We start from the raw sequence: 19,529 nt of genomic DNA, 5'->3' as shown, positions 1-19,529 counted from the left end.
TCATTCTAAGATGGGGGATGCCCCACAATTTGCTGGGAAGATAACTTAAATGTTTATGTTAGCCAGCATGGTAGATTCAATTTAAAATATACATATATTTTCCATGTTCATACAGAATCCTTGATAATTAGTATATGACCGAGGTCTTTTAAATATTTTCACTTGACTGTTAAAATTAAAATTGTTCTTTGAATAAGAGAGAACTTTATATTTCTTATGATGTCTTTAAAGTACTGTTAGTCATACCTATCACTTATTAGATGCTAGGTTCTTCATCAGGGTTTGTTACTGGTGTGGTAGTCTTTCAATGAGCAATTCTGATTTCTTTATGGAAATCTAATTCACAAAATGATTTCCAAAAAGACATTATGTTAAATAAGTAGGAGTTGCTTGTGCATTCTCTCTTCATACTGTAAACCTTGGAATAGTGCAAAATTCTCTACTCTCAGGAAATGCTGTTCACATACACAAAAACGGAAGGATGAAAAATGTTTGCGTATATATACTGTTCAAAAATAACTCTCTGCAGTTGTTAGTTTTATGCTTTAGAAATAAACCCTGAGGGTACTGATAAATTGCCTGAAGGCAGTTCTGCTTTTAGGCAGTATATCCTAATGCACTTCTACTATGAGTCATACATTCTTCTTCAATTTATAAGGATCCTGCAGGGTGTCTGAGAGCTTAGGGTTTATAAAAGAACTGAGTGGAAGGGTTAATCAGGTAAGACCTCCTGGAGGAGTAACTTTTTAGGCTAGGATCCTGAAATGATTGATAAAGAAGGGTGTTCCAGGAGATACAAAAGATATAGGGAAATTGAGATTGAAGTTAAAAATAGCCTCCAGGATAATAAGGAGGAGAAGCAGCAGATTAAGTCATATATGAGGAGATAAGAAAAATGGGAGGGAGCAATGGATAACAATGCAGAGTCCAAATTGGATTCATGTGTGGTGGTGGAAAATTATATTTTTACAGATTTTTGTGTAGCATATGCTGTGAAAACGAATGAAAGACTAATTTGTGTGAGACAGAGGAATAAGAGTAACAGGGAGTCGTTCAGTAAATTTTATGTATGTTATTCTATTTGCCACTCAGATATAGCAATAAAGAAGATAATTCTTTCCTTCAAATCGATTTGGTCATAGTCTTGGGGAGGAGACTGAAGTACATGTTGTATAAAGAAAGGTGCTACACGAATGAAAATAAATTTTAAAAATTCACTTTGATTTTGAGGAACTGAGGAACATTGAATGGAATAGGTGACTTTGATACTGGTCTATGAAGGGATAGTAGGATTTTGATAGGCATGGATAAAATAAAGACATTCCAGGTTGGAGGACAGGAGCTGGCCAGGAGTAGAGGTGAACAGAGAGAGGACTGTTGGTCAAAGCATTGGAAGGAATATATAAAATATTGAGAAGTAAAGCCCTTTGTCGTTAAATCTATATGTAGATCAAGACTGGGTAAATGGGAAGACCCTGTACAGTTTGTCAATGACTTTTCCCCTAAACTTGTTTCTTATCTGAAAATTATGATGTAAGTGAAGGATAGAATTGTGGGATAAACTGTCAATAAAGCTAGATATGGTTTCTTATACATATAGTAAAGCAATTGAAAATGCATACAGTGCCTTCACAGACATTTTCTAACTATATCCTCTCAAACATTTATGATTAATGAGGGAAAATATTGTCCTTCTATCCCATGAAAGACAATGGAGCTTTAGAATCATTTGCTCAAGTTTACTTAATTGGTAAGTGGTGGAGAACAATTTAGATTCACGTTTCCTGATGTCAGGTTTCGTCTCATTATACCACACATGCAAAATGACAGATAACCATTGTAACTCGTTGATGAATAGTACAAAGGGAGAATCAACACAGAGAGGAGTAAAGAATTTACCTGAACATCTCAAATTTCCTAGAAAGAGAGCTTTATAGTCCTTGATTTTAAGAGACAGCATTTCCTTCATTGGTTGATGGGCTAGTTACGAAAAAGCCAACTGCTGAGATATACTATTAAACTGCTCTATCTGAATTTGAAATTAGTTGGTCTGGTCATGCCCCATTTAAGTTGCTATTTTAATGGACAATGGTGAACATAGTTTCTGTAACGAATAGAAATGAATGAGCTCTTATTAAAAGGGATCTATTTTCTATCAAGTTCATGTTTAGTTATAGTTTTATTACAAGGGTAAAAGGGAGAAAAGAATCCTTTAAGGAATTATTATAGGATGTCTAGAAAAACAGAAAAACAAACATAATACTACTATTTTCCATTATGCAGTCTTCTTTTATACCAAAAGCAAGAAATTTCAAGGGTTTTATTCATGGCTTCATCAGTCTTCGCAGTGTTCTTATAAGTCAGGTAGGTGGTAAGAATTACTATTAAGAGAAGAAGAAACTTAACACATTATTGTAAGAAAAAAAACTCATGGAGACAGAAGACTTGCAATAAGAACATTTTAGTTTGAAATATTACATATAATAACAGGAAATAAAGAATTATCCAAGGGAGGAAAAAATTAAATCTAACTATTGGAATATTAAAATGTTTTTTCATAATAAGTGAAAATAGAAAATAAATCATAACGAAGATTAAAAATAGAAAAATTCATGGCACTTCAGCTAAATTCAATAAACATTTATTGAGTGCCTAATGAATTTAAACTTTAATCATTTTCTGTTTCTAGTTATATTGAAAAATACTGTTTCTTAAGTGCCAAGTATTAAAAATGTTTTTAAAATGCTGAAGAAGTTTCCATGAAAATATAAGCGGTATATGAAAATGAGCTTTAATGATTCTGGTTGTGAGTGGTTGTGAGGAGGGAAAAACAATAAAAATTCTTAGTAGGACCTCTGCTGAAGGGTTGCATAAATTATAAAAGAAAATAAACACAGGGATGTCCTCTGTACTTAAGTATAGATTCTGGAAAAGTTTTAAATAAAGGGTTATGATTAGCTATTCATCTTCAAGATGCACAAAGTAGAAGAAAAAAAAAACACAAGCCATAATATGAGAAAATTTCAGTTGATACTTGGATTTTCCAGCAATGATCATTGCCTAATGCAACACAAGGATGGGCTTTTTTTTTTTTAAGCAGGTTATGGAAGATTTTTAGGCAAGAAAAGAGTTTGAGATATAGGGACATATGACTCCTAAGATTCTTAGCTGGTGTGTGTGTGTGTGTGTGTGTGTGTATGTGTGTACTTTAAGACTATATATTTCAAGGGATTGTTAAATTCATTGTTAAATTCCATTAAAGGATGGATTGGTATTCTCTTCAGCTTATTTCTTCAACTTGTCTGAGTGTCTAAGTCTAGGAAAATATTTTCATGTTAAAATTTGCTGTTCCATGCAATCAAAGTGTGTCCAAAACAATTAAGTGAACATGGAAAAATCAATTACTCAATATGTGTTGTGGACATATTGTGAGATGTTTCCAAATTTTAAAGTAGAGCAAGACACCTTGCCCTTAGAAGCCCAAAGTCATGCCTCCTGTTTCCCGACTGTCAGGGGAAAAGTTTCCAGTTGATAGTGACTTGATTTTCCAGAAGCGTATATCTCTTCCAGAAGCATATAGATTTTTAAAAGAGAAGTTGATGGATAAGGCAATGCTTAACCTATAACAAAGAAGCTCTAAACTTTCATCCAGAGGGACTGGGGAAGTGACTGTATCGACAGAAGTTCTTTCAATCGCACTATAAAAGTAACTACCTGTATTTAAGGTGGGCGTAGGGACAAGATATAATAAAATAGTAAATTGATAAAGTGACTAGGAAGAAATGAGTAAAATAAATCACAAAAAGAGAAGAAAGCTGAGGAAAGAGAGGTAAGCTGGTTACAGGGGAGAGAGAAACAGACTGAGGGAGAATAAAAAGGAGATAGATTCCAAAGAACTATGTTCTGTTTTAAGGTAGCAAAAGGCAGTGTCTATATGTTACTAAACAATCAAGCAATTTAGTGTAAAAATTAAAATTGTTGTTTTGCATTATGTAGACTTTAGCTACATTATTTAAAACAGAAACATTTCCATCTCTTCTCTCTTCATTTCCTTTTATTACTTTCCACCTGCCCTTGCATTTCTTCCTGTTTGATATATCACCTATCTGTCTGTCTGTCTATCTATCTATCTATCTATCTATCTATCTGTCTATCTATCTATCTATCTATCTATCTATCATCTATTTATCATCTATCTTCATCATCTTTGAGTATTTATTTTGATTCTTATATCAATTCCTTCAAGATGTCACAGGTTGATTATAGTCTTCATAACAACAGCTTCTAGATAACTTGAATGTGAGCCTTAAAATTAGATTAGTGTTTTCCCCGAGTGGGTCAAGCCTTTACAAAGTTATACCTTTCTTAAAATGGAGATTTATTGATTAAAAATCTTCAGTGATGATCTATGTTCTAGATTCTGTATTTTAAACAAATTTACATAATTAGTTTTATGCACTTTAATATTTGAAATGTATTACTATAAAGATGTATAAACTTAAAACTAATATAGTTTTCTGATTTTAGACATACGTCCTTATTTAAATACCAATGCGAGTGTTGAAGCCAGAAAAATGCAGCTGGATGGTACCAGAGGAGGACTTAAGGACTACTTCCAGAAGTCTAACAGTAAGTTAAGGTGAATGTGTTGTGGTTTTTTCAACATTCTTATTGCTTTAAAAAAATTACTGAAATGCTGAATGCTTAACTATTTTCAACAGCAAGCCTCAGAAAAACACTAGTAAAAATTTAAGAATTCTTTTTCCTGTCCTTTTCTTTTACTAGTTTGCATGAATATCTCTTATCCTTTGCCTACAAAAATTTTCTTCTTGAAACTTGAATTCTGCTTTCATTACTTTTGCCGTTAGGCTATAGGTGATTTTGTAAAAAACATCTTTTGCAAAAGTTTTACACACTTATGTTACAGGTTTGACAATAGTGAAGGAAAACAGAATTGGTTACTGCTATTATACCTTAATGAAATTATAACCTTCTGTAAATACCTCAAAGGTGATTTCCAGGCAATTCACACTGTGTACAAGTTTGATTATTTCAGAGTATACTAGAACATTAATTAATTATTTTTCTTGGGAGGGGAGAGGGTGTTTAAATCTGTCTGAAACTAGGCTTTTTTTTCCCCACCTAAATCTTTCAAGTGGCTGCAGTTAATAACATTTTTAAAGTTCAGGGTCTGGCCCGGTGATGAAGGGATGGCCAACCGATTTCTCCATAAATCTACTAACAAATTCAAAGGGCATTGTTGATGAGCTCTGTAATCATCTCTTGCATTAGACTGAATGATTAGATTTTTTTCTCTCTTTAATTCTTTTAAAGTGCTTATTAACTAGAGAATGACTGAGGACTGAATTTTTATGCGAAGCGATTCTATTGGTTTTCATACGTATTCTAGATAAAAGTGAAAACTCCTCAAGCATGTGTGGAGTTTGGTGTAATATGGTATGTAAAAATATGATATTTTGCCTATCTCATATAATATAAAATGATTACTTTGGAAGAAAAATTTTATATCCTTGTGGGTCCCCAGGATAGTCTTTTCTATCAAAGAAATAACATAAAACATTAGCTCAGCCTCTTGGTTTATAAACTGTGTAGCTTAGAGTGTATTGCTAGTGTTTTAAAAACAAAGAATTGTGAATTTATCAGGAAGCCTTATGAGTTGTGGTTGAATACAAAAATTAGTTAATTTGGGGAACTATATAGGCTCCATCCTATAAGCCAATTATCCAAATCTTATTAAGATTGGATGTATTTCTATTGCAGATTTCTTTCTTTCTAGTTAGCTCAGGATAGTTCCATACTAAGAGAGAGAAAAGAAAATTAAAATAATTACCTGAATACCTCAAGTGCAAAAGTGATTCTCCTTAAATATTAAGTTTAACGAGGCTTAAAAAAGTTGTTTTAGGTGACCTCTGAATCAGTCTTATCTAACCCACCATCAATGGCCAATAGAATTTAGTATGAATAATTTTTGCAACAAAAGAAAGGAGGTCTCTTTATAGGGGATAATGAACAAAGAATAAGAGAGAAGTTAACCTTCTAGTAGGGAGCCAGCTACCTGTGCCTCCAGTTCTCCACACAAGGCTCTGAGGCAGGTTACTCACATGTTCCAGGAGTTCTCCTGCACTGACGGGACTGCATTGACTTCTGGGATATCAGATGCCACTGTTCTCTGGGACCAGTGTTCATCTCTGCGTTTTGCCCATTCTCTCCCGTCCTTTTGTTGGGTGTTTTCACTATTGCAACTCCCCAAAGCTCCTACGTAAGCCATGGGGCTTATATCCCATTGACTTTTCTTGTTCTTTCTTTCATTATTATTTAAAACAAAATTATTAAATTTATTGGGGTGACATTGGTTAGTAAAATTATATAGGTTTCAAATGTACTATTCTATATCACTCCCATTGACATGGCAGTGTAAAAGGATGTTATATTAGAGGTTTTAACCTAGATGTCAATATATCTGCAAGATACCAAGGTGAGTCACAAAACAGACAATCCTGTAGAAAGTTTAAAGTGGAGTTAAAAAAAAAAAACAAAAACATTTTAGAGGATTTGTCTTCCCATGGGGCAAGTCCCCCTTTATTTTATATTGAGAGGAGGGATACAAGGAGATTACTTGGGCCACAGTCTCAAGAGGGCTGGTATCGGGGTCTTCCTGTTGTGTAATACCGAAGTTAGAAGTGACTGCCAGATTCATAGACACTGGGGAAGGTGTAAAGAAACCCTGGAACAGAATGGATTTGTCTGGATCAAGGAACCACATTTGAGAGCCCACTCTAATGCTGCATATCTCTGAAGAGTCCACAGATTTCTCCCATCAGGGTAAAGCCAGCTGTAAACATCTGCTGTATCAAGACAGTAGGAGGCCAGTTCAGGACCAGGCACTCAACAAGTGCTGGGGGAATCACTGGGCTGAATGAGTTTTCAGCAGAAGACAGAGGATAAACTAACCCCACTGAATATGTGTAAAGGGTGGCAATGGGGGTGGAGGAGTGGGAGATGAAAGCCTGACGGTGTATTCTGACTCTATTCCATGAGTCTTCTTGGTAAAGAACCATGTGCATAACTCCCAAGACTTGCTTAAATAATCAGGGAGGGGTTACTTACTACTGGCTCACTTGGTTTAATCTTAATAAGGACGCAATGTTTAATAACATTAGGAGTCAACAGTGTTTTCCGGCAGTACAAATTTTTTATCTACTTCATATAACGACATAATCTAAACAGAACTACTTAAAGTGTGCTTTTTTCCAAGGTGCAATAATTACGAATCACTAGGATATTTTCACATAGTACTTTCTTATTTAATTGTGCATTGCCAGGTTTCCAGTTGATTTTATTATAGTGTAGGTTTGCATCTCATTTGTACCTGTAAGGAGACCCTTACAATTTTTAATTTCCCCAAAGCCTTGTAGTGACAGCAGGTAGGGAAGCCAGTAAACCTAGAAGCCACTGCCAAGTCCCCCTCTGTGTGATTTGTCACATTCCAGTGACAAATTATTGGGCCACGCTCTCTGGGACGGGCATCTTCAAGGACGAGGTGGTAGTGGTTGTGTTGCTCTTGGTGTAGACTTCATTTTTCCTTTATTTCACACAAATCACACCAGAAAACAACAGAAAGCCATGCAAAATATATGTACTCTTACGAAGTACTCTGTTTAGAGTAGTGGTCTGAGGATCTGACAGTGAGCGGGCTGCAGAGAGCTGTTTTTAGACTGCTCCACTCTGCCCTATTTCCAGTCTTGGAGTGGCCGTGGTAATGTTTAGACACACCTGCAATGGCTGCTGCTATTACCGTTCTTTTTTGATTCACCTTTCTTTGACTTCTCTTCCTTGGTCTCCCTTATAGGTCCTCTTCTTCTAGTTTGATTCCCCAGAGTTCATACTTCAACGGTTACAGTGGGGACACAGTGGTGCCCCACGCTGATCCCCGTTACCTGCCAGTGCAGCCAGTTCCTTAGCTGCTGTTAGTGTTGGCTGCTAATGGCTCCCAGGTGATCCCCTTCTCTGAAGACTTGCCTGAGCAAGGAGCCACCTCTTCTGGAGGCTATGCTCTGTTCCCTTCCTGCGGCAGCCTGCATCTAACAACTCATGGATAGCAGCAGGACTCTGAAACACTTGGGTCCTTGCCTCAAGCTAGGGCCAGCTCTGTGGTGCATTGCTGATTTAGACGTCCTTATGGAATTCAGCGGAAGCTAGGCTCCATCTGAGACCTCATGCTTGCTTAGCTTTCCCCCCTAAACTATCCTGCTCCTCCCTCTCCTCTTCCCCTGAGAGCATTCCTTCCATAAGTAATTTGAACACGAATTCTTGGACTGCTTCTAGGAAACTCCACCTAAGGCAGTCCTTTTGTTCTCTCTTTATAGCTCCTCTCTAGTCAATCCCATGACTTCAACAAAAGCTAATATACTGACTGTCAAGCACATATTCTCCAGCTCATATCTCTTGTCTAAATTCCACACTGAGAAGTAGTACAGCTGCCTACCTTTTTAGGTTTTGTCAAATTTAGGACTGCCTCTTATCTCTGGGCAAGGTTGCATTTTGATTCTTTTTAACCGCATTGAATTAGAAATTTCAGGAATATGAAAGTCGGAGGCCAGCTGAAAACTTCATTGCCTGTAAAGTGCATTAGTCTCATGACTGTAACATATTCTTATGGCCACGTCACAATTGTGGGCAGCAGCAGAAATCACCTGACTTGGGTTATGTGTAATTCCTGAAGTTTTCGTCTTCTCGAGAAAGACTACGAAAATGTTCAAGAAAATGAAAGTGATGTTGTTATAGGAAAACATTTATTGTTTATTGCACTGAAATTTACAAAAAACAAATCATGAATATCTGAATACCTTGATCATTTTTAGCAATAAGTTATGTGTTATAAGCCTTGCAACGTTACTGTGATATAACATAGTGAAATTAATCAGCTTGACAGAAGTCTTTCTTGATTTCAACAGGCAGAGCTTAACTTGGTAAACATATCTCTGTTATAGTTTCATGATCTTGCAACTTTGGCCTGGCCATCACCTTCCCACAGCCATCCTGGCATGGCAGGCATAGTCACGGTGTGCCGTATGCTCTGTGGGCCTCTCTCCCCCACCAGCACCCAGACTCCCACTACACACCCATGTCAATGGTGGCTGTTTGCCTGCTCTCCCACCTGTACGGTGGAGGTTACCTATTTCTTGCCCAGTAACTCCAGGACAACTTCCAGCAACTTCAGTCAGCTCAGGCCTGACTGAACCAGTGAAATTATCTGCAGCCAGTAGTCAAACCACACCTTCTCCAAGAGTCTGAATGCCTTTCAAGTTTGCCTCTCCTGAATGCTCTTCCTCAGCTCTAGGGTGTCACGTAGAGTTTCCTTATATCTTGTAGTTACTCTTTTATCATAGTTAATTATTCTTTCTATTAACCTTTTCCTTTCTAACCTACTGTGTGGTTTCTATCTCCAAAGTGTACTCAGACTATTATTTGTGTGTGTGTTACAGCATGCCTTCTACAGGATAGCACAAGTGACATACCTAAAACTGGATAGTTGAATTAGTTTATCAAACTCTATTGGAGCCTAAAGAAAAGTCATAAAGATATTTCGCTATTTCGTTTTTGGCCACTAAATTTTTGTGTTTATTTTCAACCTGATTAGTATTCCAGATTAGATACTTAGGCTTTTTGTTTTTGTTTTTGCTTAAGACTTGTCATAAAATAACAATTTTGAGCTATGAGCCTTAGAGACATACTCAAAAGTAAATGGAGATATAGGATCCACATGCATAAAACTGAATATATTATATTCCTTCTATTGGGAAAGATTATTCTGGGATATTTAGAAAAAAAGGTACTATCAAAATCACATGTGGGCTGATCATGAACATGAGTAAGAATACACGAAGGTCAAATCAAAGGCATTGAAGACAGTCATTGAGCATGCTAAGAATCTGTTAGATTCTACTATTCCAGTTTCGGTCAGCTATTGAAATGATGCCTTCAACTAGCCTATTTAGTCTTTCCCTGTTCCTAAGTATATCAGGTGGGATTCTTTTTGTTGCATATAACAGAAAAGCACTCCTAACTGGTTTAAAAATTAAGGGGAATTTAGCGGCTCAAATAACTTGAAAATCCGGAGGAGAGTCTCGTTTTAAGTGAGGCCTGGTCAGGGGCTCCAATAATGCTATCAGGACTTCATTCTCACCCCCTTCCTTAGTTCTTATCTCTTTTTCTGTTGGCTTCATTCTTAGTCTCTAGAGGAAAACAAACATGTCACCCAGCTGTCCTAAGCCTACATCTTTCTAGGTTAAAATACACTAGAAGTGAAAACAACTTTTTCTGACAATTCCCACTGAACGCTGGCATTCACTTCGATTGGAACAACGTGGGTTACATGCCACACGGTGAAGCAAAGGACTAGTTGAGCATGGGTTGCATGTTCCCTTTTTGGGATTGGATTAGCACTGGAATCAGATAGAGAGTCAGTGAAGTACGACTTCTGGAGAAATTTAGAGAAATCTTGTTCAGGGTATGGGATCCTGAACGACAGTTAATGCTTGCTGGGCAAAATAACAAATGTGCCCTGAACTAAGCAGATCCTGGACAAGGCTCTCGGTAGCCCCACAGCAGTCAGTCTGCCTGCACCAAGCTTGTTGCCCCTAATCCAAGTATTCATCATGACAACTACCGTGTTTCCCCGAAAATAAGACCTAGCCGGACCATTAGCTCTAATGTGTCTTTTGGAGTGAAACTTAATATAAAACCCAGTATTATATTATCATATCATATCATATCATATCATATCATATCATATCATATCATACCATACCATATCATACCATACCATATCATATCATATCATATCATATTGAAGACCGGGTCTTATATTATAGTAAAACAAGACCGGGTCTTATATTAATTTTTGCTCCAAAAAACACATTAGAGCTGATGGTCGGCTGGGTCTTATTTTCGGGGAAACCCGGTATAAGCACCTGTGTGCCCACTGAGCACAGCCTGACCCTAACTCTTGCCAGTAACACATTATTTCAGAAATTGGTTGGGTTCTTCCATCAATATGTGTAGATAACCTGTCAGGCCTGCCAGACCTTTGGTAAAGATGTCCACCGTGGCCAGCAGTCTTTCTGTACTTATCCCACATGCAAAAGTGGCCTGTATGTTTTGGTAACCAACCTATCTCCGACAAAAGCGTTTGCTCTTTCCATGTGCCATATAGTAGCTCCAACTTGCCAATCTAAGATGATAAGAGGACCCATTGTTCACCCACTGACGATCAGAGTGAGTTACCGAGTGTTTGCTCAACAATATACATGTTTATAAGGACTTTATGTATGTTAACATACTTCATCCTCACAGTACGCCTGTGAAATGGATACTATTATTCTTGTTATTTTATAAGTGAGGAAATTGAGGTGAAGAGAGATTGGGTAGTGGGCCCAGGGTCACACAAATAGAAAGAGGTGGAGCAAGGATTCTCACGCAGGTAATTTGACTTTGGGACTTGCTTCCATAACCACTGCACAGTGGTGCCTCTAGTGGGTACCAACAGTCATCCTTGGTTCATTTCCAGTACCTTGGGACCAGAAGTGTCCTGACTATATTATTAAGGCATTTGCCTCGTTCAGATTCAACACAGTGGCACAGCTTTCTCGTCTTTGGCATTTTTGCATAGTTGCTGAAATTTCTAATGCATGTTCTAGGTATCGAAACAGGCTCAGAGAGAGTAGGATTCTGTTTAACCTACTCGTATATTATTTTCTAAAGCTGTGAATCTGAAAAGTCTGCTCCCATACGAAAATATACCCAGACTTCTGGCCCCTTGGCATTTCTTGCTCACATTGAACTTCCTGTTGCCTCGGCTGTTCTATTTAGCACTGGAGGGAGGCAGAATTATATAGCATACGTCAGAGCAGGGGACTGGGAGTCAGACTGACCTGGATTCAAGTTCTAACCTGCCAATTCAGATCTCTGTGAACTTGGATACATTCACCCTCTCTATGCTTCACTGTTCTCATATGTAAAACCGAGAGGAAATAGAACTGATGAACCAGAAAGCTTGATTCAGCCTTGGTTTAAAAGAAATGAAGTCACACTTCACAAACAATGATAATGGCTAAGGTATAGGAGAAAAGAATGCAAAGAAAGTGCTGGTGAGATAAAGATATTCACATTATGTAATCAAACACACACAATCAGCAAGTACTGGTCTTAGGAGCATAGACATATGGGGAAAAGGCTCTACTTCAAATCTATACAGACTCTCTCTTGATGTAACACTGAGAAAGAAAGAAGAAGCTTTCTTCTGAAGAAGACAAGTTCTTCCTAGGTAAGATGTTTAAACACTCACGTTTAGTTACTCTGGAACCTAACCTCCAGGGGTAAGTACCTGGAAATATTACATTTTCATATAATTTACATAACAGATTTGGTGCAGGAAATAGAATTTCTTCCTTTTAAGTTGTATAAGAACTCCCCAGCTTTATGTGTCTCTGGGTAAATAGTTTGGGCTCCAGCCCAAGTTTCCCTGGGAGCCTGTAAGCAAACCACAGCAACAGTGCTTCTATATTCAAACATGAAGGGAGCTTGGTTTCTTGGGCAATAGGAATAATTAAGATTGCCTTTTTCGTAGCATTTATTATGAAGATTTAGTGAGATAATGCATGATCAACAAACACAGTCATAAACACTTAATTCGAGTAGTTACTTGCTGCAAACCCTGACTGACCTTGGAGCCCATCCCTGTATTTCTCCTCACATACTGCACCCTGCCCGCACCATCCCCTCCGGAACTGGGCTCCTGACTTCTGCTCCATTCTGCAAAATTGCCAGCTTCAGAGACTGTGCAAACAAGTGGCTGAAACCTTAAGCAGAATTTAACGCTCTTTTTTCATCTCAGCAGGATTTGGCTTTCATACTTAAAGGTCCTACCACTATGTCCCGGTGTCTGACAACACACCTTAATTATTCTCTAATTCTTACCCCTAAGCAATGGACTGAATGTGCTTTCTTTCTGTCTCCTGCCTAAAATGGAAGATCCTGGTAGCTCCTGAATCCTGTGAACTGGAAAGACTGATTTCAGTTCTCCGAAGTAATTTCAGGGATGTCAGAGCTTAGCTAAGCAGAGCTGCCTATGGTTATTTTTAGCTTCTCAGTGGCAGAAGCTACTGAGCCACAGAAGCCACAGTTTGATACTCGTTTCTGTACAGTGTCTGTAAAGTCTATGTGTTTACTAAACGGCTCCATAATTGTGTGGAATAAATGAGTTCCTAAAATATCCATAGTGCAAAGTAAGTAAGATCTACTATATCCATACAGGATCCCATTGAAGCAAAGAAATGTGGCTTTCTGATATTTAAAAAGAAGTTCATTGTTTTTTGACTTGGGGCACTTAAGAAGGATTTCCATTTTACCTGCAGTGTTTTGTTCTCTGTTATTAATGGATCATTAGTTTCCTCCAGACCACTCGCTTTTTCTTTATATAGCCTTAAACTTCTACTTAGGCTTTCTATGTTAGTTGATCCTATAGTGGCTCTGTAGTTTCTGAAGACAACGTGAAGCAACTTAAACCCTCCTATTGTGAAAGAAACAGGATTTTATGATGGGACTGTCGTCAGCAGCAGGAAAGATATCCGTGGGAAATTGAAGTCCAGATTCATGATATACTTAGAAAGATAATTTATTATTTTTTACGTGCATACTTTGTGAAGTGAAATCAGAGAGGCATGAGATAGGAGAGATGGACAGTCCAAAGCATTTAGACCAAATTCCCAATCAAAATAGAAATGCCACTTCTCTGTTTGGTTTCTAAAAACTCTTAAGAGCTTTGCTGTTCTTTTACATTTTGACTCACTTCTGTTTTTCACTTTGCTTTAATATTTAGGCTAACTTAAGCTTTCTTTTTCCTAATCTCACCTAACTTCATTTTATTCTCCCACTCTTTTCATTAAATCTTCACATTTTTCTATAAGCTTCATTAATAACTTATGAATCATTAATTGAATACAACCTAAAGGGAATCTTTTTGGTTACTTTAGATGTATGCATTTCCTATGGATTAAGCTTTCCTGAAAGTCAGGCTTTAAAATAAAATGTACATGTTAAATTTGTTACTAGCATTTGGAAAATCCTTGATTATGTTGGATAGTACAAGGTTAACAGTTTTTAAATTGTCTGACAAATTCCCATACGATAAGTCCCCAGTCACTCCCTGATATCTAATATTGAGTCACTTCATACATTACATTACCTTCTTGGATTTTTTTCTGGGTTGGGAGATCCATACAGTGAAGAGCTCAGGGATGGGTCGTGGGAGAATATATATCACCTTTTTGGTATTCTTTTTAAAGTGAGGTGTGCCAGTTACTTCCATTTGTCTTACAGTGTAGTTTCTTCAAAAAATACAAAGTATAACCATGGTAATTGCTGACAACCAACAAGTAGCATAGGGAGCAGGTAAGGAGCATTGAGGGTGATTACTAGGGCTGCTTTTCATAATACTAAGGGAGAAGGCCACATTTTTCTGAGGTTGGGTGTATTTGGTAACAAAATAAATTCCCATGATAGTAGAATTGACCCATTTTTTTTTCCATTTAAAACCAACATTATTAGCATAATTTGCATACTGCAAATGCATCCATTCAAGTGTGTCATTAGATGAGTCTTAACAAAAGCATACACCTTTATAACTGCCATCCCAATCGAGCTATAGAACATTTGCGTCCCTCCAGAATGTTCCCTCATGCTCCTTTACATTTGATCCTCGCCTTACGCAACCACTAACTCACTTTCTGTTACTATAAATTAGTCTGCTTTATTTAGCATGTTTTTGAAGTTCTTCCAAGTTTTCTCATGTATCAGTAGTTTTACATTTGTATTTTTTATTTATGGAGTAATACTCCATTGTATGAATATACCACTGTTTGTTTATTCACTTGCTGATGAGCATTTACTTTGTTTCTAGTTTAAGACTATTATGAATAAAGCTGCTGTAAACATTATTGTCAATGTGTTTTTGTGGACATATGTTTTCACATCTCTTCACTAAACAGCTAGAATTAAATTGTTTAACTTTATAAGAAACTGTCCAAATATTTTCCATAAGTGGTTGTACCGTTTGTTACTCCAATCAGCAATGTATCAGAATTCCAGTTCCATCCAGTACGAGTTTCTTATATATTTGAAACATCAACACCATTTACTGTAGAGCCTTTCTTTCCTTCATTGTCTGTTGTTGGCTACATTGTTGAAAATTATTTGCCTACATATACCCTGTTCCCCTGAAAATAAGACCTAGTTGGACCTTCAGCTCTAATGCGTCTTTTGGAACAAAAATTAATATAAGACCCGGAATTATATTATATTATATTATATTACATTACATTATACTAGGTCTTATATTAAAATAAGAATGGGTCTTATATTAATTTTTGCTCCAAAAGATGCATTAGAGCTGATGGTCTGGCTAGGTCTTATTTTCGGGGAAACATGGTATATGGGTTTAGTTCTGGATTCTCAATTCTATTCCGTTGGTGTGTGTGTCTGTTTTCTGCTAATACCATATTTTCTGATTATTGTCACTTTGTTTTATAAATTGAAGCCAGGGAATGTGATACCTCTAGCATTATTCTTTTTTCTTAGGATTGCTTTAGCTATTCGGGGACATTTGTAATTCCATGCAAATCTGATGATTTTTTGTTCTATTTCTTGAAAAAATGTCATGGGGATTTTAATGGGTATTGCATTAAATCTGTATATTGCTTTGGGTGATAATGGTATTTTAACTATGTTTATTCTTCCAATCCACGAACACAGAATATCTTTCCATTTCCTTGTGTCTTCTTCAATTTCTTTTAATAATGTCTTATAGTTCAGTGTATAGATCCTTCACATCCTTTGTCAAGTTTATTCCTAAGTATTTTACTTTGTTTGTTACAATTGGAAAAGGAATTATTTTTTTCATTTCTTTTTCTGAAATTAAATTGTTATTATATAGGAACACAATGGATTTTTGTACATTGATTTTGTACCCTGCAACTTTACTCTATTTGTTTATTATTTCTAATAGTTTTTTGGTGGCACCTTTATGTGACGCCTAAAGGTGAAATGAAGAATCATGTCATCTGCAAAAAGTGACAATTTAATTTCTTCATTCCCAGTTTGGGTGCCATTTATTTCTTTTTATTGTCTGATTGCTCTGGCTAGGACTTCCAATACTATGTTGAATAGAAGTGGTGATAAGGGACATCCTTGTTTTTTTCCTTATTTTAGAGGAAAAGCTTTCAGTTTTTCACCATGGAGTATGTATGATATTACCTCAGGGTTTGTCGTATTATTATGTTGAGGTACTTTCCTTCTATACCCATTTTATTGCTTTAATCATAAATGGATGTTGTATCCTGTCAAACGCTTTTTCTGCATCTGTTGATATGATCACATAATTTTTATTCTTTATTTTGTTTATGTGGTGTATCACACCAATCAATTTGCATATGTTGAACCATGCTTATGCTTCTGGAATGACCCTCACTTGATCATGATGTATAATGTTTTTAATGTATTGTAATATTCTATCTGGTAGTATTTTGTTTAGGATATTTGCATGTGTATTCATTAGAAATATCGATCTGTAGTTTGTGTGTGTGTGTGTGTGTGTGTGTGTGTGTGTGTGTGTGTGTTATCCTTACCAGGTTTTGGTATTAGGGTAATGTTGGCCTCATAAAATGAGTTAGGAAGTATTGCCTCTTCTTAATTTTTTTGGGAGAGTTTGATTGAGGAGAACAGTTATTAAATCATCTTTGAATGTTTGGTAGAATTTTCTAGTGAAGTCATCTGGTCCTGGACTGTTGCTTCTGAGGAGGTTCTGGATGATTGTTTCAATTTCCTAGCTGTTGATTGGTCTATTTAGATTTTCTAGTGCTTTATGACTCGGCCTAGCAAGGTTATATATTTCAAAGAACAAGTCCATTTCTTCTAGGTTATCGAATTTGGTGGCATATAGTTTTTCATAGTATTCTTGTATGATCCTTTGTATTTCGGTGGTTTCCGTCATAACTTCTTTTTTTATGTCTGATTTTATTTATTTGTGTCTTTTCTCTTTTTTTCCTTAGTGAGTCTAGCCAAGGGCTTGTCAATTTTATAAATCTTTTCAAATAACAAGCTCTTTGTTGCATTAATTTTTCCTATTGTCTTTTTGTTCTCTATTTCATTTAATTCTGGTCTAATTTTTATTATTTTTCTCTTTTGGCTGACTTTGGGTTTCATTTGTGCTTCTTTTTATAGTTCTTTAAGATGTAATGTTAGGTCATTTATTTCAGATTTTTCTTGTTTCTTCAGATAGGACAGTTATGATATAAATTTGCCTCTTAGTATTGCTTTCACAGCATCCTGATAGTTTGATACAATGTATTTTCATTCTCATTTGTTTCTATGTATCTTTTATCTTTCCTTTTATTTCATATTTGACTCAGTCATTCTTTAGTAGCATGTTGTTTAATCATGTGTTTGTGGTTTTTCCCACTTTCTTTTTGCAGTTGATCTCTAATTTCAAAGCATTATGGTCAGGAATATGCTTGGTATGATTTTAATCTTAAGTTTGCTGAGGTGAATTTTGTGTCCCAGCATATGGTCTATCCTTGAGAATGATCCATGTGCACTACAAAAAAATATATATATGGTCTGGTGTTGGATGAAATGCTCTATAAATATCACTTATCTAGTGTGTCATTTAAGGCTTATATTTCCTTATTGATTTTCTGTTTGGGTGGTCTATCCGCAGCTGTGAATGGCATATTTATGTCCTCTACTATAATTATGTTTTTTCAGTTTCTTCCTTTAGTTCTGTTAGTAGTTGCTTTATATATTTTGGTGCTCTCTGATTGGGGGCATATATATACATATATATATAGATATAGATATAAGTGTTATATCTCCTTGTTGTATTGTCTCCATTATCATTATGAAATGTTCATCTTTGTCTCTTGTTACCTTTTTTATCCTAAGTATGGTTTACCAGATATAAGTGTGGTTGCATCCACTTTTCCCTGGATTCCATTTTCTTGGAGTGTCAATTTCCACACTTTCACTGTGAGTTTATATTTGCCCTTGTAGCTGAAATGTTTTCTCTTGGAGGCAACATATGGTGGGTTTTGTTTTTTGATCCAGTCTGCTACACTGTGCCTTTTTATTGATGAGTTCAGTCCATTTTCATTTAGGGTGATTATTGATATATGAGAATTTCCTGTAGCCATTTTATCTTTTGTTTTCTGGTAGCTCTTGTCTCCATTGTTTCTTTACCTTTGTGTTTATGTCTGTTATTTTAGTGGTATTCTATTTGGTGGTATTCTATGACTTTTCCCTCTGTATCCTCTTTTTTATGTTATGTGGCTCAGTTCTGGATTTTTTTGAGTGGTTACCATTAAGTTTATGTAAAAGAAATTTTCAGATACTATTGCATAATAGTCCTTTTTCTTCAACAAGCATTGTATTTCCATTCTCCTTTGCAAGTTCATACATTTACCCCTCTCCTTTTATGTTTTTGTTCCCCCAAAGTATCCTATTTATGCTGGGGGTAAATAGCATAAATAGAACTATTTATGCTGTGAGTTGTTGTCTGAATTGCAGTAGCATATTAACTTCTTCTCTTTGTCTTTTCTAATGTTTTTATCTTCTTTACCCTTTATGTTATGTAAGTGTACAGTGCCCTATTCTTAGTAGTGGTTATTATTTCCTGATTCTTTCTGTCTCTTAATATTACTCCTAGTTTCATATACTTTTGTCTTTTTATTTCAGGTAGGATAACCTCCTTCAGTATTTCCTGTAATACAGACCTGTGGTGGAAATTTCCCTCAGCTTCTATATATCTGGAAATGTCTTTATTCTTTCTTCATATCTAAAAGATAACTTTGCAGGATAATTCTTGCAGCCAAATTCTTGGCTGATACTTTCTCTCTTTCAATACTTTGAATATTTGATTCCACTCCCTCCTGGCTTATAGAGTTTCTGCTGAAAAATCTGATGATGATCTAATGGGCTTTCCTTTATGGTTTACTGTCTTCTTTTTCCCAGCTTGAGAATTCTTTCCCTGGCTTGACAGCTTCAATATAATGTGCATTGGAGAAGGCCTGTTGGGATTGAGGCAATTAGGTGTTCTGTTTGCTACTTGGATTCGAGGATCCAGTTCTTTCCATAAGTTTGGGAAGTTCCTGTTGACTATTTGTTAGAATAGACTCTCTGTTCCTTTCTCCCTCTCTTCTCTTTCTCATATACCCATTATTTTTACATTGCTCTTTCTGATGGAGTCAGATAGTTCTTGTAGAGTTCTTTCATTTCTTTTAACTTTACCTGCAGTCTCAGTCCTCATATCTCCCAGGACCTCAGTGACCTCAGGCTGCCTCTGTACTTCTCCCTTTCGTCTTCTCCTGTTTGCCCCAATTCTCCCACTTTCAAATGCTTTGATGCACAAATCTCTCAGATGTGTTTGTGTGTTGCACAGAGAATCCTTTGTTGAATTA

Source organism: Rhinolophus ferrumequinum, chromosome 6 (assembly GCF_004115265.2).
Source record: "Rhinolophus ferrumequinum isolate MPI-CBG mRhiFer1 chromosome 6, mRhiFer1_v1.p, whole genome shotgun sequence".
NCBI lineage: Eukaryota > Metazoa > Chordata > Mammalia > Chiroptera > Rhinolophidae > Rhinolophus > Rhinolophus ferrumequinum.
The sequence above is the reverse complement of the archived record's forward strand: the minus strand, read 5'-3'. Positions refer to the sequence as shown.